The 26,281-nt window shown below is 42.0% G+C and overlaps 1 long non-coding RNA gene across 1 annotated transcript; it reads left to right on the top strand.

Moving 5' to 3' along the window:
- The first annotated feature begins 2,053 nt into the window (after positions 1-2,053).
- LOC145521486 (uncharacterized) lies at positions 2,054-25,990 on the top strand. The gene is made up of 6 exons (XR_014065417.1): positions 2,054-2,696; positions 18,756-18,816; positions 19,621-21,449; positions 23,360-23,573; positions 24,640-24,863; positions 25,827-25,990. It is a non-coding gene; the product is annotated as an uncharacterized LOC145521486 (long non-coding RNA).
- The last annotated feature ends 291 nt before the right edge of the window (positions 25,991-26,281 follow it).

The raw sequence follows: 26,281 nt of genomic DNA, 5'->3' as shown, positions 1-26,281 counted from the left end.
ATACAAGTTTACTGAGGGTTTACAAATTTTTTTTTTTTTTCCAGACTGAGGCATACACTGAATTCAGTATTACAATTTATCCCAACAGTGCAAAGCCTGGCTTTAAAATGGTTCATTTTTCCAGAGTATCCTGAAAGGTTAGGCTTTGTGATCTTTCTTGGACAGCCGAGTATAGCTTGCCTCCATTTGCAATCCTAGGGGAAACAATCATTGAACAAACTTCATATTTTTAAATGGAAACAACAACAAAAAACAGCAATAGCTCTCCAAAGACTCCTTTAAGAAAGGCACAATTATGGAACTTGAATAGTTTCTGAATTATTTGGCCTCATGATCTATTTATATTAGGAACCCACTATTTTCCTTGAGTTCTCAAACTTTCATTTTAAGACCTATAATCATGCTAAAGCTATAAGTTAACTGCTGAAGGATGGAATTTTACAGGATGTGGTGTGGACAGGGTGTGAGCAGAGGAAAGAATATGTTTTCACACTTTAAGTTGCTAGAGGAAAAATGGTATTTGAGTATAAATTGGCATGAGAAGGAAGGAAAGTCTTGGTTGGTAGGAAAAAAAAAAGTCTGCTCTGTTCAACCACAATGTTTCAGTTCTTCAAAATCATGTTCAATTTTTTTGTGTGCTTCACATTTTTAACCAGACTTGAAAGAAACCTTGGGAAGGAAGAGATCTTATGATCCTTAGATTGAGGCTGGATTTCCATAGGCATGTTCATTTTCCACAGTGCCACTGCTGCAATATTCATTCTAGTGGAGGAAAGTAAAGCTGGAGCTCATGCTCAACATCTCCAACCACTGGGCATTTCCACTGAAATAGTCTGGCACCCTCTAAAGCTTATTTAATGCTATACATATCTTTTTGCTGCCTCCTAAGACTATCCCCTTTCCTTCTCTATATTAATCTTATCATCATTTTCTCATCCCTCAAACATGATAACTTTAAATTTTACTTCCTCTCCCTCACATCCAGTGAGTCGCCAAGTTCTGCTGATTTTACCTGTATTCCATCTTTCTCATATATGTTTCCCCTCCACCCCAGCCACCCCTATAGCCCCTATGACACTCACCTTGGAAGCAGCTGGAATGGTTTTGGGAGTTAGATATCTCGGGATTGAATCCTAACATGTCACTTATTAACCTGGGTAAATAAAATAGAGCTGGTACAGCCATCTTATAAGGAGTGGGGTAACTATGAAAAATAATGCACATAAAGCACAATGTTTAACATAAACCAGGCTCCACAAATGAAAGTTAGGATCATGAACGTCTTTCCTTCTTGCTACTCCTCTCCCTTTCATGCTAACGACAATCAAATCAGTCTAATGAAAACATGTCACATACTCTCTTTACCTCTTGGACTCCCCAGTACTTACTGGTACCCCAAAGCCTGGCTCTAAGATACCTGGCTAGTATTCTCTGTCTCTGCATCCATGAACACAGCACTTAACAAGCCGGATATTTATAGTCATAAGAATCCGGTTTGCATTGCCCCATCTTTCATGTTCTTTTGCTGTGGCTCACACTGCCTTGTTCACTGAAGGATCTTTTCTCTTCGCCCTTTCAACCAATACAAATTCTGTAAACTCCTGAGGATAAGGTGAAATCCAACTATTTCTGCAAAGTCACCTCTAACCACGGCGTGCGTGCATGCTAAGTTGCTTCAGTCGTGTCCAACTCTTTGCAACCCTGTGGACTGTAGCCCACCAGGCTCCTCTGTCCATGGGATTCTCCAGGCAAGAATACTAGAGTGGGTTGCCATGCTGTAGGGAAAGAGCAAATTAGCCAAAATAGTGTGGTCAGGCTCTCTCACCCCTTGACCTCTCGCTCTTGCCCTACGTTTTGTAAATAATGATTACATAACAGCTGAGATCACTTACAGCACTGCGCATGTGCGTCATGAGGTGCTCTCTTGGTCACGGGCTACTCTGTGCACGGGCTAGTCTGTATGAGCTTGACGTAAAAAGCGGTGGCATTACTGCTGTGTCACGGCTGTGTTTGTTGGGTCAGCCATGAGAGGAGAGAATACAGCATGTCTGCTGCTATGGCCGCTCGCCAGCCCGGAGAGAATAAATGTGTCTGCAGTTCCTATGGCTCCTCAAACCTTCTTCCAGTTTCTTAACTTGTGCTTTGTCTACCATGGGTTCAGTGAACAGCGTGGACAGTGAGACACATGAAATAATTGGTGTAGTCAGCAGGATACCCAGCAGGTAGGGGAGCCTGGGGCTTCACTGGATGGAGGGAGCCAGTGGCCACCATATAGCATGTGGTACCATGTGGTCGCGATCCCCTCAGCGTGGGCTCCAGTGGAAGGCTGGGAAGTGGTAGACAGTGAACCAGAAAGCATTGAAAAGGCATTATAGGCAGTGAGTTCCCATTTGCTGAACAAGGCAGCAGACTGCTGCTGGTACTGTGGGGCGGATTTTCCTGATTGCTCTGAAGACAAAAATGGACAGTGTTCTACCTGATGCCACACTGGTGCACAATATACAGAGACCCTTGGAAGAACTAGAGCAAAGTATACTGGCGTTACAGCAAGAACCCATGGCTCTGAAGAGCCTAGCATCTCTGACAACGAGGTGGTAAGTGATGGTGACGATGAACATTATGAGACTGTGGGTCCCCGCTTGTCAACGAGCCTGGTTGTGCAGCAGAAAGTGATGCATGAGCAGTCTATGGCCTAGGTGGGCATCCTCAAGGGGCTCCCATGGTGACTGAGTTCACGACGTATCGACCATATACTCAGGTGGAGTTGGTCGACTTGGGTAAGCAGTTTCAGCAAAAACAGTTTCAGCTTGGCAGCTTGGCTCTTGCGACTGTGGGACACAGGGGTGGGCCCACACCTGTGGGGGGTTTGCAGGTCCTTACTGACAGAAATAGAGGGATGGCATGTGAGACGCCATTTTGAGAATGTGAAGACCCTTAAAGGGGCTCATGCCAGTAGGGGTCCCATCTGGGTTGCACGGATGCAAATGTGGGCTGATTTGTGTGGAGGTATACTGTAAAGGCTGTGTCTTATGTAGAACATTGTACTGTAAAGGCTGTGTCCTATGATATAGATTGTACTGTAAAGGCTGTGTCCTGTGATGCAGACAGTGTACTGTAAAGGCTGTGTCTTATGGTGTGGACAGTGTGCCGTAAAGGCTGTGTCCTCAGATTTAGAAAAGTGTAATCATGTGGGTGGGCTGTGAATGCCACAGAAATTCCCTCCATGAAGGGGAGGGCCTGGCGCCTGTGGATGGTTGTGCAAGACCTTAATGAGAAACCATGCAGGGGTGGAGTTGCCTCTGTGGAGGCTTTCCTAGGATTTCACAAGGACAGACGGTGGACTGGACTTGACCATGGAAGATAAAGGCACTCCACATGCAGTGGCTTCCCTGATAGCTCAATTGGTAAAGAATACGCCTGCAATGCAGGAGTCCCGGTTTTATTTCTGGGTCTAGAAGATCCACTGGGGCAGGGAAAGGCTACCCACTCCAGCATTCTTGGGCTTCCCTGGTGGCTCAGCTGGCAAAGAATCCACCTGCAATGTGAGAGACCTGGGTTTGGAAGATCCCTTGGAGAAAGGAAAGGCTACCCCACGCCAGTATTCTTGCCTGGAGAATTCCATGGACTGTATAGGCCATGGGGTCGCAAAGAGTCGGACACGACTGAGTGACTTTCACTTTCACATGCAGTGGGTGGCTCCACCAATCCCACGAGGGCAAAGACTGCAGCATGAGTTCCAGGTGCTACCTGGAGTTGGGTTTTGCCATGTATTGGTGATGTAGGTGTTTGCTGTTGTAGCTATTATTGTTGAGGGATGTGGGTTCAAGTGGCAGCATTGTGCACTGGGGGATGCTGCCAAGGGCAGAACTTACATAATCTATGGGATGGAATGTAGGGAAAGAGCAAATTGGCCAAGATGGCATGGTCAGGTTCTCTTGCCCCAGGGCCGCTCGCTCTTGCCCCGCATTTTGTAAATAATGATGATGTAACAACTGAGATCACTTACAGCACTGCTCATGCACGTCAGGAGGGATTCGGAGAGCACATAGCGTGTCTACCGCTACGGTTATTGCATCAGCCAGGAGAGAGTACTGTTATGGCCGCCATGCCAGCCAGGAGAGAGGTTGTGTTGTGTAAGGTTATGCTATGGCTGCTGTTTCAGCCAGGAGAGAGAATAAATGTGTTTGCAGTTCCCATGGCTCCTCAAGCCTTCTTCCAGCCTCTCAGCTCACACCTTGCCTACCCTGGGTTCAACGAACAGTGTGGGCAGTGTGAACAGCAGGACACATGCCCTCCTCCAGGGTATCTCCCCTACCCAGGGATCGAACCCGCATCTCTTATGTCTCCTGCATTGGCAGACGGGTTCTTTACTGCTAGCTCCACCTGGGAGCCTTCTAACCATGGCAGATGGTTGTAATTTTGCCATCTTCTGAACTCCTGTGGCTTAAAATGGGAAGTTAATCACCTTGTGTCTTATGGTTTTCAGTGTTATTCTGAGCTTCACTGAGATGTTCTGCTGCTGCTTCACCTTTCACATGTTCATTTCTTAGTTCCTTTGGGACAGAGAGCATGTATTTTACTTTGTAGTGTATTTCATAGTCTCTGGTACTTAGTAAATTTGACTAAATGGTGGATGATTTAAGAGGATACAATGATTTCTATCTGACATTAAGATATCTTGTGTTAATATGTGGGACATAAGTTTTTAGGGACATAAAGTTGTGTGGCGCACTTGCTTTGTGCCAAGTGCTGAACGGAGTAAAGGAGATAGAGAAGATGATAACATGTTTTCTCAGGGAGCTCATTCTAAGAGAGATGAACATATAAATAAATACACACACGGGGCGGGGTCGGGGGTATGCTTCCATCAGCAGTAGGCACACCTGAGGCCTGAGTAAGGTGGTATTTTCTTCTTCCCAAGGAAGCAGGGATGGGGATAGAAGGAGGTATCCAAGCTGGTTTGTGAAGAGTAAGTACTTCGCTCAAGGAATGGATTACATACTGTGTGCAGGCATCAAAACTGCCCTGTGATGTACATAACAATTCATTGTTGTTATTCAGTTGCTCAATCATGTCTGACACTTTGCGACCCCATGGACTGCAGCACACCAGGTTTCCCTGTCCTTCACCATCTCTCAGCGTTTGCTCAAACTCATGTCCATTGAGTCGGTGATGCCATCCAACTATCTGTCGTCCCCTTCTCCTCCTGCCTTCGATCTTTCCCAGCATGAGAGTCTTTTCCAGTGAGTCAGCTTTTCACATCAGGTGGCCAAAGTATTCGAGTTTCAACTTTAGCATCAGTCCTTCCAATGAATATTCAGGGTGGATTTCCTTGAGGATTGACTGGTTTGATCTCCTTGCGGTAAAAGGGACTCTCAAAAGTCTTCTTCAACACCACAGTTCAAAAGCATCAGTTCTTCGGTGCTCAGCCTTCTTTATGGTCCAACTCTCACATCCATACATGACTACTGGGAAAACCATAGCTTTGACAAGACAGACCTTTGTTGACAAAGTAATGTCTCTGCTTTTTAGTATGCTGCCTAATTTGGTCATAGCTTTTCTTCCAAGGAGCAAGTGTCTTTGAATTTCATGGCTCCAGTCACCATCTACACTTATTTTTGAGCCCCCCAAAATAAAATCTGTCACTGTTTCCATTGTTTCCCCATCTATCTACCATGAAGTGATGGGACCTGATGCCATGATCTTAGTTTTCTGAATGCTGAGTTTCAAGCCAGCTTTTTCACTCTCCTCTTTCACTTTCATCAAGAGGCTTTTTAGTTCTTCTTCCCTTTCTTCCATAAGTTCAGTTCAGTTCAGTTCAGTTCAGTCACTCAGTCGTGTCCGACTCTTTGTGACCCCATGAATTGCAGCTCGCCAGGCCTCCCTGTCCATCACCAACTCCCGGAGTTTACCCAAACCCATGTCCATTGAGTCAGTGATGCCATCCAACCATCTCATCCTCTGTCATCCCCTTCTTCTCCTGCCCCCAATCCTACCCAGCATTAGGGTCTTTTCCAATGAGTCAACTCTTTGCATGAGGTGGTCAAAGTATTGGAGTTTCAACTTCAACATCAGTCCTTCCAATGAACACCCAGGATTGATCTCCTTTAGGATGGATTGATTGGATTTCCTTGCAGCCCAAGGGACTCTCAAGAGTCTTCTCCAACACCACAGTTCAAAAGCATCAATTCTTCAGTGCTCAGCTTTCTTCACCGTCCAACTCTCACATCCATACATGACCACTGGAAAAACCATAGCCTTGACTAGACGGACCTTTGTTGGCAAAGTAATGTCTCTGCTTTTAAATATGCTATGTAGGTTGGCCATAACCTTCCTTCCAAGGAGTAAGCGTCTTTTAATTTCATGGCTGCAATCACCATCAGCAGTGATTTTGGAGCCCAAAAAATTAAGTCTGACACTGTTTCCACTGTTTCCCCATCTATTTCCCATGAAGCGATGGGACCAGATGCCGTGATCTTAGTTTTCTGAATGTTGAGCTTTAAGCCAACTTTTTCACTCTCCTCTTTCACTTTCATCAAGAGGCTCTTTAGTTCTTCTTCACTTTCTGCCATAAGGGTGGTGTCATCTGCATATCTGAGGTTATTGATATTTTTCCCAGCAATCTTGATTCTGGCTTGCACTTCATCCAGCCCAGCATTTCAGACGATGTACTCTGAATATAAGTTAAATAGGCAGGGTGACAATATACAGCCTTCATGCACTTCTTTCCCAATTTGGAACCAGTCTGTTGTTCTATGTCTGGTTATGTTTCTTCTTGACCTACATACAGGTTTCTCAGGAGGCAGGTCAGGTGGCCTGGTATTTCCATCTTTTTATGAATTCTCAATAGCTTGTCATGATCCACACAGTCAAAGTCTTTAGCGTAGTCAGTGAAGCAGAAGTAGATGTTTTTCTGAAATTCTCTTACTTTTTCTATGATGCAACAGATGTTGGCAATTTGATCTCTGGTTCCTCTGTCTTTTCTAAATCAGGAAGTTCTTGGTTCACATACTGTTGAAGCCTCACTTAAAGAATTTTGAGTACTACCTTGCTAGCATGTGAAATGAGTACCACTGAGTGGTAGTTTGAACATTCTCTGGCATTGCCCTTCTTTGGGATTGGAATGAAAACTGAACTTTTCCAGTCCTTTCACAGAAAAGGTTATTAGCATAAAGCATAAAAATTAATTAGCAATGTGCAAGTAGAAATAGAGATTAATTTAAAAAATAATAACAAAAATTTACTTTCCAAAAGTCCATTTAGATAAAATTCCTTCTATTTTCCTTCATGCTTTCCTCATTCCTCACTCTCTCTCTTCATTTCTTCCTTCTTCCCTATTCAGGCCCGAAACCTGAAATAATCTTAAAAGTGACTAGGATTTATTGAGCACTTGCTGTGTGTCAGGCTCTGTGCCGCTCCTATCCTGGTTGACCTCATCTGACCCTCATACAACCCAGTGACTGCAGCAGCATTTAATTTCTTTTTTTTTTCGGCTAGTTTATTTTTTAAATTAATTTTTATTGGAGTATAGTTACCTTACAATGTTGTGTTCTACCCACATAAATATATTCCCTCTTCTTTGGATTTCCTTCCCATTTAGGTAACCATACAGGCTTCTCTGGCAGCTCAGACAGTAAAGAATCTGCCTGCTGTGCAGGAGACCCTGGCTCCATCCTTGGATTGGGAAGATCCCCTGGAGGAGGGAATGGCTACCCACTGCAGTGTTCTTGCCTGGAGGTTTCCACAGACAGAGGAGCCTGGCGGGCTACTGTTCATGGTGTTGCAAAGAGTCAGTCACCACTGATCGATACATAGAGAGCACCGAGTAGATTCTCTGTTCTGAACAGGGAGTTCCTATTAGTTATTGATTTTATACATAGTGTATATCTATCAATCCAGTCTCTCAGTTCCTCCAACCTCTCTCTTCCCCCAGTTATATCCATATGTCCATTTTCTGTATTTGTGTTTCTGTTTCCACATTGCAGATAATTTCATCCATATCATTTTTCTAGATTCCACATATAAGTGATATTATACTATATTTGCTTTTCTATTTCTGACTTACTTTTACTCCATATGACAGTCTCTAGGTCCATCCATATCTCTGCAAATGACACAATTTCATTCTTTATTATAGCTGAGCAATATTCCTTGTGTACATGTACTACGGAGAAGGCAATGGCACCCCACTCTAATACTCTTGCCTGGAAAATCCCATGGACGGAGGAGCCTGGTCTCATGCATCGAACCTAGACTGGTGATCTGTTTCACATATGATAATACACATGTTTCAATGCTATTATCTCTGGGTAAATGCCCAGGAGTGGGATTTCTGGGTGATATGGTAGTTCTATTTATATTTTTAAAGGAACTTCTATAGTGTTCTTCATAGTGGCTGTGTCAATTTACATTTCCACCAAAAGTGTAGGAGGTTTCCCTTTTCTCCACATCCTCTCCCACACTTATTTTTAGATTTTTTGATGATGGCAGTTCTGACTGATGTGAGATGGTACCTCACTTCAATGGCATCACTGATTCAGTGGACATGAACTTGGGAAAACTTCGGGAGATGGTAAACTTAGTCCATGGGGTTGCTAAGAGTCGGACACAACTGAGCGACTTCACTTTCACTTTTCCCTTTCATGCACTGGAGAAGGAAATGGCAACCCACTCCAGTATTCTTGCCTGGAGAATCCCAGGGACAGTGGACTGGTGGGCTGCCATCTATGGGGTCGCACAGAGTCGGACACGACTGAAGCGACTTAGCAGCAGCAGCAGCAGCAGCAGCAGCACATGTACTACATCTTCTTTATCTATTCCTCTGTTGATGGGCATTTAGGTTGCTTCCAGGTCCTGGCTATTGTAAATAGTGCTGTAAAGAATATCAGGGCACATGTATCTTTTTGAATTATTGTTTGGTCTAGGTATATGCCCAGGAGTGGGATTGCTAGGTCGTATGGTAGTTCTATTTTTATTTTTTAAGGCACCTCCATTTTGTGTTCTCCATAGTGGCTGTTCAGTTCAGTTCAGTCGCTCAGTCGTGTCTGACTCTTTGTGACCCCACGAACCACAGCACGCCAGGCCTCCCTGTCCATCACCAACTCCCGGAGTCCACCCAGACCCATGTCCATTGAGTCAGTGATGCCATCCAACCATCTTATCCTCTGTCATCCCCTTCTTCTCCTGCCCTCAATCTTCCCCAGCATCAGGGTCTTTTCCAATGAGTCAGCTCTTCGCATGGGATGGCCAAAGCATTGGAGTTTCAGCTTCAACATCAGACCTTCCAGTGAACACCCAGGACTGATCTTCTTTAGGATGGACTGGTTGGATCTCTTTGCAGTCTAAGGGACTCTCAAGAGTCTTCTCCAACTTCCACCAAAACATAGGAGGGTTCCTTTTCCTCCACACTCTCTCCAGCATTTATTGTTTGTAGATTTTTTGTAACTTTTAACTTTATATTGGCATATAGATGATTAGCCGTGTTGTGATAATTTCAAGAAGACGGCAAAGGGACTCAGCCATACATATACATGTATTCATTCTTCCCCAAACTCCCCTCTCATCTAGGCTGCTACATAATATTGAGCAGAATTTCCTGGGTTATACAGTCAGTTCTGGTTTGTTATCCATTTTAAATGCAGCAGTGTGTACATGTCAATCACAGACTCCCTAACTGTCCTTTCATCCTGTCCTTCCCCACTGGCAATGGTAAGTTTCTTCTCCTAAGTTGGTGAGTCTGTATCTGCCTTGTAAGTTCATTTGTATCATTTCTATTTAGATTCTGCATATAAGGAATGTTATATGATATTTCTTTTCTGTCTGATTTAATTCACTCAGCATGACAGTCCCCAAGTCCATCCATTTTGCTGCAAATGGTATTATTTCATTCTTTGTAATGGCTTGGTAATATTCCATTGTGTATATATATATATACACACCACATCTTCTTTATCCATTCCTCTATTGATGGACAATTAGGTTGCATCCATGCCCTGGCTATTGTAGATAGTGCTACAATGAACACTGAGGCACATGTGTTTTGTTTTTTTTTTCCCCCTCTCTCTTTTTTTAAATTTATTTATTTTAATTGGAGGCTAATTACTTTACCATATTGTAGTGGTTTTTCCCATACATTGACATGAATCAGCCATGGGTGTACATGTGTCCCCCATCCTGAACCCCCCTTCCACCTCCCTCCCCATCCCATCCCTCTGGGTCATCCCAGTGCACCAGCCCTGAGCACCCTGTCTCATGCATCGAACCTAGACTGGTGATCTGTTTCACATATGATAATACACATGTTTCAATGCTATTATCTCTGGGTAAATGCCCAGGAGTGGGATTTCTGGGTGATATGGTAGTTCTATTTATATTTTTAAAGGAACTTCTATAGTGTTCTTCATAGTGGCTGTGTCAATTTACATTTCCACCAAAAGTGTAGGAGGTTTCCCTTTTCTCCACATCCTCTCCCACACTTATTTTTAGATTTTTTGATGATGGCAGTTCTGACTGATGTGAGATGGTACCTCACTTCAATGGCATCACTGATTCAGTGGACATGAACTTGGGAAAACTTCGGGAGATGGTAAGGCACAGGGAAGCCTGGCGTGCTGCAGTCCATGAGGTCACAAAAAGTTGGACATGACTTGGTGACTAAATAACAAGAAGTAATTAGTGATGTTGAGTGTCTTTTGATATGTTTGTTGGCAGATGAATGTCTTCTTTGGAGAAATGTGTATTTAGGTCTTCTGCCCATTTTTTGATTTTTTTTTTATATTGAGCTGTATGAGTTTGTATATTTTGGAGATTAATTCTTGTTTGCAAATATTTCCTCCTATTCTGAGGATTGTCTTTCCACCTTGTTTGTAGTTTCCTTCACTGTGCAAAAGCTTTTAAATTTAATTAAATCCCATTTGTTTGTTTTTGTTATGATTTTCATTACTCTAGGAGGTGGGTCAAAAAAGATCTTGTTGTGATTTATGTCAAAGTGTGTTCTGCCTATATTTTCCTTTAAGAGTTTTATGGTATCTGGCCTTACATTGAGATCTTTATTCCATTTGAATTTATTTTTTTGTATGGTGTTCAACAGTGTTCTAATTCCAATCTTTTCGGTATAGCTATTCAGTTTTCTCAGCATCACTTATTGAAGAGACTTTCTTTTTCCATTGTATATTCTTGCCTCCTTTGATTGAGATCTTTATTCCATTTGAATTTATTTTTTTGTATGGTGTTCAACAGTGTTCTAATTCCAATCTTTTCGGTATAGCTATTCAGTTTTCTCAGCATCACTTATTGAAGAGACTTTCTTTTTCCATTGTATATTCTTGCCTCCTTTGATTGAGATCTTTATTCCATTTGAATTTATTTTTTTGTATGGTGTTCAACAGTGTTCTAATTCCAATCTTTTCGGTATAGCTATTCAGTTTTCTCAGCATCACTTATTGAAGAGACTTTCTTTTTCCATTGTATATTCTTGCCTCCTTTGTCATAGTTTAGGTGACCATAGGTGTATGGGTCTCTATCTTTGCTTTCTATCCTGTTCCATTTATATTTCTTTCTGTGCCAGTACCATACTGTCTTGATTACTGTAAATTTTTAGTGTAGGCTGAAGTCAGCATGATTCCTCCAGCTCTGTTTTTCTTTCTCAAAATTGCTTTTGAATGGAATGTCCTATAAATATTAATTAAGTCTATCTGATATAATGTGTCATTTAAGTCTTGTGTTTCCTTATGAATTTTCTGTCTGGGTGATCTATCCATTGATGTTAATGGACTGTTACAGTCCCACACTATTAATGTGTTACCGTCATTTTCCCCCTTTATGGCTGTTAGCATTTACTTTACATATTGAGGTTCTCCTGTGTTGGTTACACAAATATTTGCAATTATATCTTTTTGGATTGATCCCTTGATCTTTATGTAGTGTCCTTCCTTACCTCTTGTAATAGACTTTATTTTAAAATATGTTTTGTCTGATGTGAGTATTGGTACTTCAGCTTTCTTCTGATTTCTATTTGCATGGTATATCTTTTTCCATACCCTCACTTTCAGTTTGCATGTATCCCTATATCTGAAATTGGTCTTTTGTAAACAGCATATATATATGTTTTTTTTTTTTCCATCCATTGAGTCAATCTGTGTCTTTTCGTTGGAGCATTTAATCCATTTACACTTAGGGTAATTATTGATATATATGGTCCCATTACATTTTTTTAAATTAATCTATTTTTTTATTGAAGGATAATTGCTTTACTGAATTTTGATGTTTTCTGTAAAACCTCAACATGAATCAGCCATAGGTATAAATATATCCCCTCCCTTTTGAACCTCCACATTTAATCCATTTACACTTAAGGTAATTATGATACATATGGTCCCATTACATTTTCTTAATTCTTTTTTTGTAGGGCTTTTTCTTCTTTTATGTTTCCCACCTAGAAAAGTTCCTTTGGTATTTGTTGTAAAGCTGGTTTGGTGGTGCTGAATTCTCTTAGCTTTTTTGCTTGTCTGTAAAGTTTTTGATTTCTCTGTAAAATCTGAATGAAAGCCTTGCTGAGTAGACTATTCTTGGCTGTAGGTTTTCCCATTTCATCACTTTAAATATATCTTGCTACTCCCTTCTGGCTTGCAGAGTTTCTGCTGAAAAATCAGCTGATAACCTTATGGGGACCCCATTTATATTAATTGTTGCTTTTCCCTTGCTGCTTTTGATATTTTGTCTTTGTATTTATTTTTGTTGGTTTGACTAATATGTGCCTTTGTGTTTCTCCTTGGGTTTATCCTGTATGGGACTCTCTGCACTTCCTGGACTTGGCTGACTATTTCTTTTCCCATGTTAGGGAAGTTTTCAACTTCAAATATTTTCCTCAAATATAAACTCTTTAAATATTTTCTCAGACCCTTTCTTTTTCTGTTCTTCTTCTAAGACTCCTATAATTCAAATGTTGGTGCACTTAATATTATCTCAGAGGTCTCTGCATCTGTCCTTATTTCTTTTCATTCTTTTTTATTTTTTCATTATTTTTCATTATTTTTATTTTTTTTATTCTGTTATGCTCTAGTTATTTCCACCTTTCTATCTTCCAACTCCCTTATCCATCCTTCTAGTGTATTTCTCATTTCAGTAGTTGTGTTGTTCATCACTGATTGTTTCTTCTTTAGTTCTTCTAGGTCCTGGTTAAACATTTATTTTACCTTCTCAATCCGTGCCTGCACTCTGTTTTTGAGATCTTGGATCCACTTTACTGTCATTACCCTGAAGTCCTTTGCGGGGAGATTGCATATCTGTTCTTCATTTATTTCATCTTGTGGATATTTACCTTGTTCCTTCTTCTGCAGCATGTTTCTCTGTTGTCTCATTTTGTCTAACTTCCTGTGCTTGTGGTCACAGTTCTGCAGGCTGGATGGTTGTAGAGGAACCACAAGTTCCTCTTGCTTCTGGTGTCTGCCCTCTAGCGAGTAAGATTGGTCCAGGGACTTGTGTAGGTTTCCCCATATGGGGGACTGGTTCCTGTCCTCTGGCGGGTAGAACTGAGTCTTGTTCCTTGGATGGGCAAGACCATATCAGGTGGTGTGTTTTGGGGTGTCTGTGAGCTTAGTATGACTTTAGGCAGCCTGTCTGCTGATGGGCAAGGCTGTGTTCCTGTCTAGCAGGTTGTTTGGTGTGAGGTGTCCAGTACTGAAGCCTGCAGATAGTTGGGTATAGCTGGGTCTTGGTTTCAAGATGGAAAGCTCTGGGAAAACTCACACCAACTAATATTCCCAGGGGCCAGGAATTCTCCTGTGCTCCGCTGTCTTGGACTTACCGCTCTTACTACAGAAGCCCAGGCCTGACTCCTGGCTGGGGAACCAAGACCCCACAAGCCATGCATCACAGCCAAAAGGGAAAAAAAAAAAAAAGAGACAAAGAAACAGACAAATAAAACTTAAGACAAATGATGGAAGATACTAAACCAACCAAACAAAAAAGATAACAACCAAACAGAAGAACTCCCCAAACAAAAAGAATCCATAAAAACAAACAATAACAAACAGAAAGTCAACTAAAAAAAAGTAAACATAAACCAAATACAAAAAACAAATCTTATAAAAATTAAGAAAAAACACAAAACAACAAAATAGTAAATTAAAAATAGAAAAATTAAAAATACATTAAAAACTTAAAGAAAATCTAAGCAAAAAATCATCAAAGAAACACGAGACAGCAGCCACAGAACAAAGTGAAAAAACAAAACAAAACTCAAAAAAACTCAAAGCAAATAATAGTAATAATATTTTCCCGAGGCTTCTGTGGTCAGCGTCCTTACTCCCACTGTGAGCCACAGCCAAACTTTGCCTCTGCAGGAGGCCCCCCAATACCTCTAGGTAGGTCTCTGGACCTGCTGTTGGCACTATGGAGCCAGCTTAGTCTGTGAGACAGACTCACATGTGACAACACCCATGTGTATTTCTTCCTAAAGTCCAAAGCTGCTTAAAGCTAGACTGTGGGAGCACTTATCGCCCATTCAGGTATTCCACAAATGCAGGGTTTACTGTGGAGAATACTTAGATTTCGTCCTCAGCGTATATAGCTAAATAGATTTCCATAGTCACACAGTCCCTTTGTGGGGGCTGTACTTTGGTTTTGTCCAAAGTGGGGCTCAGCTTTGGCTCAGGCCCCACCCTAGCATCTGGGCCTACCTCAGGTGTACCTTCTCTGCCCGGTGAATGCAGCAACTGATTGGGGCACTTATTTGCCCAGGCTGGGAGGGATAAGGTGGCCATAGCTGGAGCCTGTGTGAAGTGCCTGTGGTGGCAGAGACCGGCAGAAAGTTGCAAAAGGCTGGGATGTGCTCACTCTGGTGGGAATCCAGCCCAGTGCCAGCAGGGGGTTTCCAATGGTGGCCCCAGCCCTTGTGTGCCATTCTACAGTGGCGCCTCATTTGCACGGCAATCCATGCTGCTTTTAGAAGCATTCCCTGCTGTGGAGGCCCTCACTCCTGTCCCTTCAGGATGTCTCTGAACAGCCAACGGTGGTACTCTTCCTGGATCTGCTTTCAAAGCCTCATGCTTTTGCACTGAACCCTGACTAGCGTTGGCAGCTTCCGGGGGTGCCAAGGGCTGATCCTGGAGGAAGTTTTGGCATGGACAGTGCACATGGACCTTCCAGGTCCTGCATAGTAGGGGGGTTTGTCTTGAGGGACTGGTGAGCCTGCTCACATGGGTGCATCTCTCAGTGCCCATGGTGTCAGGGGCTAGTAGGTCAGGGAGAGGTTTGCAGTAGTGGCTCTGCCTCTTGCATTACACTCAACAATGGTGCCTTGCTTCTAAAGTGTCCTGAGCTTCTGAAAGCTTGCCTGATTGTGGAGCTCCTTCTTCTTGTCCCTTCAGGCTGTCCTTTCACAGCCAGCAGCTGTCCCCTCCCTGGGTTCACTCTCCAAACCCCACTTTACAGCACCCAGCGCCCCTCCATACCAGGAGACACATAACCCAGGCAGGGGTGCAGAGGGCTGCAGCACAGGCCATGCGTGCACAGTTCTTACTTTTTCCTGCCTTCCACAGATCAGTGACTTCACTTTCATGCATTGGAGAAGAAAACGGCAACCCACTCCAGTGTTCTTGCCTGGAGAATCTCACAGACGGTGGAGCCTGGTGGGCTGCCGTCTATGGGGTCGCACAGAGTCGGACACGACTGAAGCGACTTAGTAACAACAGATCAGTTGCTGCATTCCCCTCTGGTCCTCTGAAGGTCCCTTTCTGCCCTAGCTGATTTTCCCACCACGAATGGGCTTTTCTGAGTATGACAACCTCTCCTCATCTTCAGCTCCCTTCCAGAGATGCTGGTCCCTCCCTGTTTTCTCTTTTCTTGTTTTTCTTTCAGCCTAACTGATTGTGTGGGGGGATTTTTCTTGTCCCCTTTGGTGCTCGAGGTTTTCCGCTGATTTTCAGCAGCTGCTCTGTGACAGTTGTTCCATTTGTAGGTATATTCTTGACATACTTGTGAGAAGAGGCAAATTCTACATCCTCCTATTCCACCATCTTGACTCCTCCCTCCAGCAGCAACATTCTGATGAAGACCCTAGGGCTCAGGGGAGAAAATAACATACTCAAGGTCAGCCAGCTGGTATGTGGCAGAGCCTGGCTCTAATCCTCTTTGTCTCTGAAGTTCTGGCAATGAGTCACAAACAGGGCTGCCTTCCTCCCTTTCCCCAGCTCCAGTCTGGAAGACTCAATGCATCACACATCCTGAATTTTAAATTCCTTAATATTTTGTATAGTTTCCACTCCTATTACCACAGCCCCATTCAGATGCAAACAATACTTCTCTGGGTAACTGCCGTGGCCTCCCATTGGGCCTTACTTTTTTCTAGGAGTCCTGTCTCATGGATGAAGGTCAAGGTGACGAGCAGAGAAGGCTTCCAGGGCTTCCAGACATCTCTTAGACACTTCGGTTAGGCAATGCTGAAGCTGACCGTCCAGAACACACATTTTGAGTCACTGCCCTATAGGGTCCTGGCTGAATTCAGAGAGGAAATGAAATCATGAAAGGTAGGAATCTGGGAGAGAGGAGATTGGGGAGCCGAGGGTAATACCTAGAAAACCCAAGAAATTATTCTGCATTTCCCTGAAGGTTTGACGTTAGATAAATAAAACTTGAGAATGAACAAGGTAATTTTTAAATTTAAAGTTAATATAAAGAAAACTGACTTGTAGATGTTCATCTGTGCATTCATGTCTGAGCCTACTCCTTGAAAATCACAGTAGAAGACTTTGTCCTAATTTTTTCACATTGTGATGTGATTTTCTGAAGTTGTTTTTGAAGTTTCCGGTTTCCCATACTGTCAGACATGTGTTAGTTTAATAACATGGTATTAGCTTAGTTAAAGAGTAAGTGGTTTGAGTCTTCCCTTCATATAAAACCTGGTTAACAGCATGGGGACTAAGTTGTATATTATGTCTTCTCACCTCCTTTGATTTGTTTAGACTGAAGTTGGGAAAAACGATCACTTTCAGGAACCAAACCCTCTAGAGTCTGATGCTCAGCTGGGAGGTTGTCTGGGCCTCCTGTTGGGTGTGGTTATTTGATGTGTTCAGGGATGTGTTTTTGCTCTAGGACTGGGCCTCTCAAACAACGCTAATTAGGAAATTAAATGAGTATCAACAGTTGGAAGAATTTTGTCTTCACCCTTTTCTCTTTCCTCAGTCTGTGTCTTGACCAGGCCATTGTATACTATAAAAATCTTTCCTAAGTTAAAAAGCAGATTTGAGATGAATGATGCATTTCTTTTGCTTTGTCAATTGTTCTTTTTGTCTAAAATATAACAAGTTAAAATCAACATAGAATTATGAAAGCTACTCTATGTATTTAATTGTACACTCCTTGGTGAACAATTATGCAAACTTGTTCAAATTGTTCCTAAATAAATCATTTTTGTATATCCATTTAAACTGTGAACCGAACTTTTACTCTCGCTTTTGATAGACAGTTATCATAAATGTCTACACTTTTCTCTGGCTTTATTTTTTTATAAGCCTGAATCAGACCATGCTTTTTAAATTATGAGTTTGTCATGCTTGGCGGTTCGTTCACTGTTTGGCCATTCCTAAGCTTCTGTAATTCTTTTGAGGGCTCCAAAAGGTCACTGTGTGCCCTGACCTCCTGCTAGGTGGACGGCTTTTTTCTCTCTCCAGATGTTTTCCACTTCAACCTTTTATAGCCGTAGCCTGTATACGAGTCATATATGAATGGTGTCAAGTGTCGTTGTCCGGCAGTGAAATTAGGGCCTTTTCAAATTGGAGGGATGTGTTAACAGAGACCAGCTGTTGTCCTGCCAGCGTTTCTCCTGGCAAGCCCGCTCTGAGCAGGCTGTTTTCCCTCCAGCCATCTGTGCTTCCATAAACAATCTGCAGCGGTTTCTTCTTCTCATTCAAACTCTAGCAGCTGGATTCCCGTCTACGTTCCTTTTGATGTTGTGACACCGGTAGCAGCAGCGCTTTCATGAATCTTGGTGTTTCTTTCTACGTTGGGGGATGATATCACCAAAGATGTTAAGTAAGTAGTTCACATCACTCTTCACGCATAGGGATTCTGCAATGCACGTGCCAAAGGAGGGCACTCTGGCCTGAAGCTCAGATGAAGGAGAGTAAGCCCCCTGTGCAACCTCTAGTGTCCTTGTTTCTTCTAACTTTAAAAACAAGTAAATCCTGCTATCTCTTTAACATTTTTTCATCAGCTAAGAAGTCTCTGTTTTTCCCCTGTTTGCATTACCCATCAGTGCTGTCTATTTCTGGCGTTGTGCACTTTAGCAACTTGGATTCAGTTCAAAGAAAGTGCTTCCATAAATAAACATCTAGCTTTATTAGGTATTAGTAGACTTAACCCTTCCTAGTAAAATCTTTAGATGTACAAGTAGTTGGTGTTATATACATATATATGCATATATTATTTAGAGTGTGTACATATATTTATGTACAAAATCTTCATGAACATAGTCACATTCTTGTTTCTGTTTAAATTCATCTAATGCACAAATATTTTGCTTTTTAAGAAAATCAGCAGTCATTAAAAATTATGGAAGTTTTCAGAATATATTGCACTTGCTCTTTTACAAGTGAAAAGAGTTAAAAAACAAATCTAGAATCATGATTTTTTTTACTACTATTACCTTGCAAAAAGAATGGTCATAATCTATAAAACAACTTTTCTTTAAAGAAAAGGCAAATGTCAGAAAGTAAGTTAGCATATAAGCAAAAAAGAAATTTTAAAATATCTTTCAGAGAGATTTGTGAGAAGTTGAATTGGTGACCTGACAATCAAAAACTGAGCAGAAGACCATGAGTAAGCATGATGATTTTTATTAAAAAAATTAGACATATAAATGATATAAAATTGCAGATAAATATTACACAGTTTAAACATTAACTAATTTTTTCACTGTGATATTAAAACTTGAATTTAACAAAACATTCAAGTGATTGATCAATTTTACCTTTTCGTTGATAAGTTTTATTGATTTGTAGGATAAAGACATTAAAAATGTGCTTGACTATCAATTTTAAGCTCTTTAATATTCAGATGCATTTGCTTTCATGCAGAACTGTATTACTAAACTCAGGAAGAATAGTTTTTTCTGAATTCATTCAGAATAAAATAGAGAACTCTTTTCCTTTATGAAATAAGCTTTTCTTCAATTCCAGTGAAATATCAATGAATTAATGATGTTGAATGCCCTTAATTTCATCCCGGGAAACTATTTCCATAATTAAAAGCTCCAGTGGTCAGTCTATCTTGTTCTTCATTGTGGCCTGAGTACCAACATGGTAGGCACTCGATGAATAGATTGAAAAAATGTATGAGTATTGGTTGATGCTTGAAATTCATTACACTCAAGTGGTCTTGTAGGAGATACTAGGGGTAAGCATCAGATATTCTGGCTCTGCCACTTGGCCAGTTGAGTGGCCTTGAGTGAGGTATCCAAAGTACTGCTGATTCCCTCAGTCATAAAATAATGGAATTGCAGCATTATTGCAGTGTAGTCTCTAGACGGAGCAATATCCTCTCATTTATGCAACAAATATGTATTGAACACTTTGCTAACCACCATGCAAAACTGTATTTATACCATGTTTGTGTAATTTACAGTGCTAAGCTAGTGGAAAAGAAGTGAGAAGAGTATTACTGGGAGATAGTGAAGACGGTTGAAACCACAGAGGAGCTGAAAAAAGACTTTCTGTGGTAGAAGAAAACTGGGTGATGGAAATATAGACGGAGAGCAGCAGGAGGAGAAGAGGAGACAAAAGAGGAGGCTACTGTGGGGCCTGGAGGGAGGATAATGGAGGTTGGGACTAGGTTTTAGGGTGGGGCAATGGAGCTCATGAGAAGTGTGTGAGATTGAAATCTATTTTGTTTGTAGAATTGAAAGTAATTGGAATGAATATTTTTAAAATGAAGACTGAGTGATCAGGCACTATGAAGAGTAATTCTCAGAATCCCTGCTCAAGTGACTGAGGGGTGGAGGTGGCATTGGCTAGGGTGGGGAGCACAAGTGGGTGAGGAGACATGTGCGAACCAAGTTTGACTTGTGAGCATCAGGTGGGGGTGTCAAGCAGGCAGGTGGCTGCGTAGAGCTTAGAGGTGAGTGCTGGGTGAAAACATAAACTAAAATCACTAGAATATACAGATGGTATTTACATTATGGGACTATGGTATGTATTATATTTACAGTGGAATATTTCTCAGCCATAAGAAAGAATGAAATGATGACATTTGCAACAACATGGATGGACCTAGAGATTATCACACTAAATAAACCAAAGACAAATATTGTATGATATCACTTATATGTGGAATCTATAAAAGATAAAAATGAACTTATTTTCAAAACAGAAAGAGACTCACAGACATAGAATACAAACTTAAGATTCCCAAAGTGGAAAGGGAGATGGGGAAGGGATAAATTAGGAGATTTGGATTAACATATACACACTAACTACTATATATAATTCACAAAGACATTTGGTATAGTACAGAGAACTGTCTTCAATACCTTGTAATAATCTATAAGACAAAAGAATCTGAAAAGGAATATATATTTATGTATGTATAATTGAATCATTGTGCTGTGCACCTGAAACTAACATGACATTGTAAATGAACTATACTTCAATAAAAAAAAATATGGGCCTGGGAGTAATCACAGCAGCTATGTCAGATCTTGAATAATGTCGATAACTGTTTGTTCCAAGAGCTGTGTAGTACTCACTGACTCATTAGAATGACTCCTTTGGTTGAAGTCAAATACCCACCAGCCACTCATGGCCCAAAGTTTTAGTGGCAAAATCATGCAGATAGTCTTTTTTTATCCTTGTTTTTCAAGTAAACAAAAATATTTTTATATAAAAGAGCAGCTCTTGATTAGAGTCCTATCTATCTAATATATGTATTGAGATTTGAATCGGCTCTGTGAAACTCAGGTGGAAATAAGTCACATTTGAATATATTTTGTTACTCAATTATAACATGGCTCTCAGTTTCTGTGATTTATTGGTGGGAAATTTAACTATAGATCTGCTTTTATTGGAGGGGTCTATTCTTCCAGAGGCCTTGGCAAAAGCTCTAGGGGATTAACTGATCAGAAATCTTGGGCAAGGACCATCTGAACCCCTCACCTTCCCCTGGTTGACTGCTTATGGCAGCCACAGCTCCATGGGCCAGTGAGAAGCTGTCTTTGCTTTAAAGGAAGCCATGTAGGATTTACTTTTGAGCTGAAGTTTTGGCTGATTTTCCAACTAGAATCTCTAACTCAGAATCTCAAAATTTTCATGTTTTAATAAGCTTTCTATTTCTTCTATGTCAATCCCCGGGAGAGGAGGACCCAGATGATGGAACTTTGTGCCCTCCTTGGGCCCAGGAGAGACTCATGTTGCCAAGTCACAGCCCAATCTTTTGCTACTGAGTGTCCATCATCAAGGGTAACTTCAAGTTTTTCCTTTTCCCTAACTGGATCAGTGACTAGTTTTTTGTGGGACCGAAGCAGTCTCTCTTCCTAACTGGTTTGTGGCTTTCAAGATCTACCGGGCCTGCTTTTGCTTTCACATGATGCCCATGCCTTCAACTGCAGATTGGTGGGTACAGCCTGCCACAGCCTGCCTACCTTGCCCACAAGTAAAGCTAACCAATGGGCCGTTGCACTTCCCGACCCTCTCGTTTGGTTGTGCATTGTTGTTCTTAGCCTCCCTGTGGGCTGGGACCACCTCCTGCAAACCCTGGACCTCTGCTTCTTGCCTGACGAGTCACACTTCAGGCAGGCTGATGGGCCTGCCCATCTGCAGATACGAGCTCTCTTATCTTGCCAGTGTGTCTTGGAAGGAGCCTCAGGAAAGGGGCTCACCCCAGGCTTCTCAAAAACTGACAGAGCAGCTGTGGAAGATTTCAGCTGCTCTGATAATGTCTTGTCTGCTTTAGCTGTTTACAGGCTAAGCCAGTCCCCCCTGAAATTATCCATTTGACACTTGTTTCTCAAACAGTGGATCTTCCTCTACTTTTGAAAAAGTTGAGGATGTGCCACAGTTTAGTCAGATTGAGCAAGTGTCTGATGATTATCTTGTTGTACTTGTTTTAAACAGACTATTCACATTTCCTGAGTCTAAAGAGACTGGATAGAACTCTCCAATCCATCCACATTGCAGTCTGTATCTACTCACACACCTTTATAACTGGTCCCCTGGTGTTCCTTCAAAAAACTGACATGCTCTGATCTGTGATATTCAACACATCAGGACATCTGTTTTGATTAGTTGAGACATTTGTTCAGAGTCATGAAAGCCCTAATGGGTGGGAATACCGTTTCTGGAAACTAAATTCAGATTTGATAGTTTACTTTTTGCATCAGAGGGAATACAGCATCCCCCACCGTCTGTTTGGTGCAGTAGCTGTTGTTTTCGGTGATGTTTAAGTGAGGGACCGTAGGATTGCTTCTGTACCCGAGGACTTGGGCACCAGGTCATTGTACGCACTCCTTATTTGTAAAGAGATTTCCTGTTTGGAAACTCAGAGTCTGAGGCAGACTTCAAAAATCAATTTCTGTGCTCCTCTATTTTTGGTATTTCTCTAGTAATGACAGAGAAATCCATCTCTTGGGAAAACTCTTAAGATTGTACTCATTTTCTGTTCCTTTCTAAACTTTTTGAGTATCACTCTATACTATCTTAGGAGATTTAAAGCAATTTTTGTACATGCTCTCAAACTCAGTTCTGTCACATCCATGAGTATTTCCCATGTCCGTCATTTTCAGAGTCCACATTTATCTTTGCACAGCAGGGCTCCAACGGGGTCACAGCTGTAACTGGTTTATTAAACAGTCTGAACTCAGTCGGGAGTGAATATGAAACCATCCTATTTTCCTCTAGTCACTGACTGGGACCACGCTGAGATGAATTTCTCTTTATTGTATCTTGGATAGCATCTTGGCCACATTAAAACTGGGGTCACTTTGGATGATTTCAAGGGAGTCTATTTGAAAACTCTGGTCTCCTTTCTGATTGAAACCTTAACTCCTCTTCTCTGCCAGTAGCTCTTAAATAGGAGTGGGCAGGTTCTGCTCTTTCATTTCCCTTTCATTTGAAGAGAGGATGCTGAAAGTTGAATATCTCAGGGGTAACTCTTTTCATTTTCTGAGAACAGGAAGATTCTGGTGGTTGTCGTTAGGGCTGTTGATTGGGGTTTCTGTTTTCTTACTCACTGCCTGGAGGAGTTGCACTTCCTGACTCCTACATGTACTTTTATATGGACAGATGGAGGAAGAAGGGGATGTGGGGGGAATCAAATATTCTTAAAGCTTCCACCTGGAATGGATGTCTCATTTCTAGTTTGTTTTTCTCAGCCAATGACCACTGAAGTCTACCTTCTGATCACCAAATAGGTGGCTACTTCAGACTCAAAATTTCCATCTAGATACTGCATTCAACCCCAAGTCTAGAATCTCTGAGTGATGCTCCAGAGTCTCTTTACCAGGTCTGGATATGGCTGCTCCTAGCCTGGATGTCAATATGCCAGCAAATTTGGAAAACTCAGCAGTGGCCACAGGACTGGAAAAGGTCAGTTTTCATTCCAATCCCAAAGAAAGGCAATGCCAAAGAATGCTCAAACTACCTCACAATTGCACTCATCTCACACATTAGTAAAGTAATGCTGAAAATTCTCCAAGCCAGGCTTCAACAATACGTGAACTTCCAGATGTTCAAGCTGGTTTTAGATGGCCAATACTTTGGCCATCTGATGCGAAGAGCTGACTCATTTGAAAATACCTTGATGCTGGGAAAGATTGAAGGCGGGAGGAGAAGGGGACGACAGAGGATGAGATGGTTGGATGGCATCACCGACTCAATGGACATGGGTTTGGGTGGACTCCGGGAGTTGGTGATGGACAGGGAGGAAATCGCATGCTGTGATTCATGGGGTCGCAAAGAGTCGGACACGACTGAGTGACTGAACTGAACTGAACTAAACCTGCAGATCTATACATGTGATAGACAAATTATCTTTCTTCCACACACACATTACAAAGTGGTGGAAGAGGCAGAAGACAACCGTAATCAATGTTCCCATTTAGAAAAAAGGAAGAACAGGAGACACAAAGCAGCTTCAGGTCCATCAGTTCAGTTCAGTTCAGTCACTCAGTCATGTCTGACTCTCTGTGATCCTGTGGACTGAAGCATGCCAGGCCTCCCTGTCCATCACCAACTTCTGGAGTTTATTCAGACTCATGTCCATTGAGTCGGTGATGCCATCTAACCATCTCATCCTCTGTCGTCCCCTTCTCCTCCCGCCTTCAATCTTTCCCAGCATCAAGGTATTTTCAAATGAGTCAGCTCTTCGCATCAGATGGCCAAAGTATTGGAGTTTCAGCTTCAACATCAGTCCTTCCAATGAACACCCAGGACTGATCTCCTTTAGGATGGACTGGTTGGATCTCCTTGCAGTCCAAGGGACTCTCAGGAGTCTTCTTCAATACCACAGTTCAAAAGCATCAATTCTTCGGTGCTCAGCTTTCTTTATAGTCCAACTCTCACATCCATACATGACTACTGGAAAAACCATAGCCTTGACTAGATGGACCTTTGTTGACAAAGTAACGTCTTTGCTTTTTAATATGCTGTCTAGGTTGGTCATAACTTTTCTTCCAAGGAGTAAGCGTCTTTTAATTTCATGGCTGCAATCACCATCGGCTGTGATTTTGGAGCCCAAAATAATAAAGTCTGCCACTGTTTCCACTGTTTCCTCATCTATTTGCCATGAAGTGATGGGACTGATGTTGAAGCTGAAACTCCAATACCTTGGCCACCTCATGCGAAGGGTTGACTCATTGGAAAAGACCCTGATGCTGGGTAGGATTGGGGGTGAGAGGAGAAGGGGACGACAGAGGATGAGATGGTTGGATGGCATCACCGACTCGATGAACATGGGTTTGGGTGGACTCCGGGAGTTGGTGATGGACAGGGAGGCCTGGCGTGCTGCGATGCATGGGGTCGCAGAGAGTCGGACACGACTGAGCGACTGAACTGAACTGAATTGAACTGATGGGACTGGAAGCCATGATGTTAGTTTTCTGAATGTTGAGCTTTAAGCCAACTTTTTCACTCTCCTCTTTCACTTTCATGAAGAGGTTCTTTAGTTCTTATTCACTTTCTGCCATAAATGTGGTGTCATCTGCATATCTGATGTTATTGATATTTCTCCCAGGAATCTTGATTCCACCTTATGCTTCATCCAGCCCAGCGTTTCTCATGATGTACTCTGCATATCAGTTACATAAGCAGGGTGACAGTACACAGGTCCATAGCGATTCTGAAATCCAGTTAGGCCTATGCTGACAGTGAGGAACATTCCTTGATTTGTATCTCAACTCTGCTCACTGGAAGAGCCTCCTTCCTGTTCCCCATGGCTTTTGAATCTTTTGCTCTAGAATATTATTTCCTTTCCATTATTCATCAAGGTATTCAAAATATATACTGGGAAATTTTTCTGTCATTGACTACTGAGTAGTTTTATCAATCTGCTTCATAACCATGAGGACTTAGGATCATTTTGAAACTGATCAGGACCCCATGGGCCTCTGGGTACAAATCCTTTCCATGTCCTTCAGTTCTTATTTGTAGGAAATAGGCTTCATTTAGCCTCCCTGTCCGTCTCTGAATCCCAAAGGGCAGGTTCAAACAGTTGCTATTTAGGGAAGAGATGGGATGCAGAGATAGGGGAGGAACAGTTAAGAAACAATAGTGCGCCTTGGGGCAGGGTCCTGGTTCCTCTTGAAGGCATACAAATAACAATATCTTTGAGTTCTTCTGTAGGAATTAAGGTGAAGGTGAACCCAGGTGAAGGATGGTGACTTCAGGCTGAGCACAAGATCGCAGAAGAACTGCCCTGTTACTTTACCACCAGTTAGTCAGAAGAAATCTGCATATCCTGGAGCTCTCACCCAAAATTCTAGCTATTAAAAACTTCTCTCCCAACACCATTGGGGAGTTTGGGGTTTCTGAGCATGAGCCACCTGTTCTCCTTGCTTAACCCTGTAATAAACCTTTCTCTGCTCCAAACTGATGTTTTAGTTTATTTGACCTCACTATGCTTTGGGCACATGAACTTGTGTTTGGTAACAATTTTAACTCTCGAACAACCACTGCCCTTTCTAGTTCAGCTATGTGGTTTCTTTGGTAGTATAACTCTGCTGAAAACATAGCAAGCACTATATCTATTAGGTTCCATTCAGTTCTATTTGCCAATAAACTGATAGTTCATTTTTAGA

This window comes from Giraffa tippelskirchi, chromosome 9 (assembly GCF_054371585.1).
Source record: "Giraffa tippelskirchi isolate mGirTip1 chromosome 9, T2T-mGirTip1v1.2.pri, whole genome shotgun sequence".
In the NCBI taxonomy this organism is placed as follows: domain Eukaryota; kingdom Metazoa; phylum Chordata; class Mammalia; order Artiodactyla; family Giraffidae; genus Giraffa; species Giraffa tippelskirchi.
The sequence above is the reverse complement of the archived record's forward strand: the minus strand, read 5'-3'. Positions and strand labels throughout refer to the sequence as shown.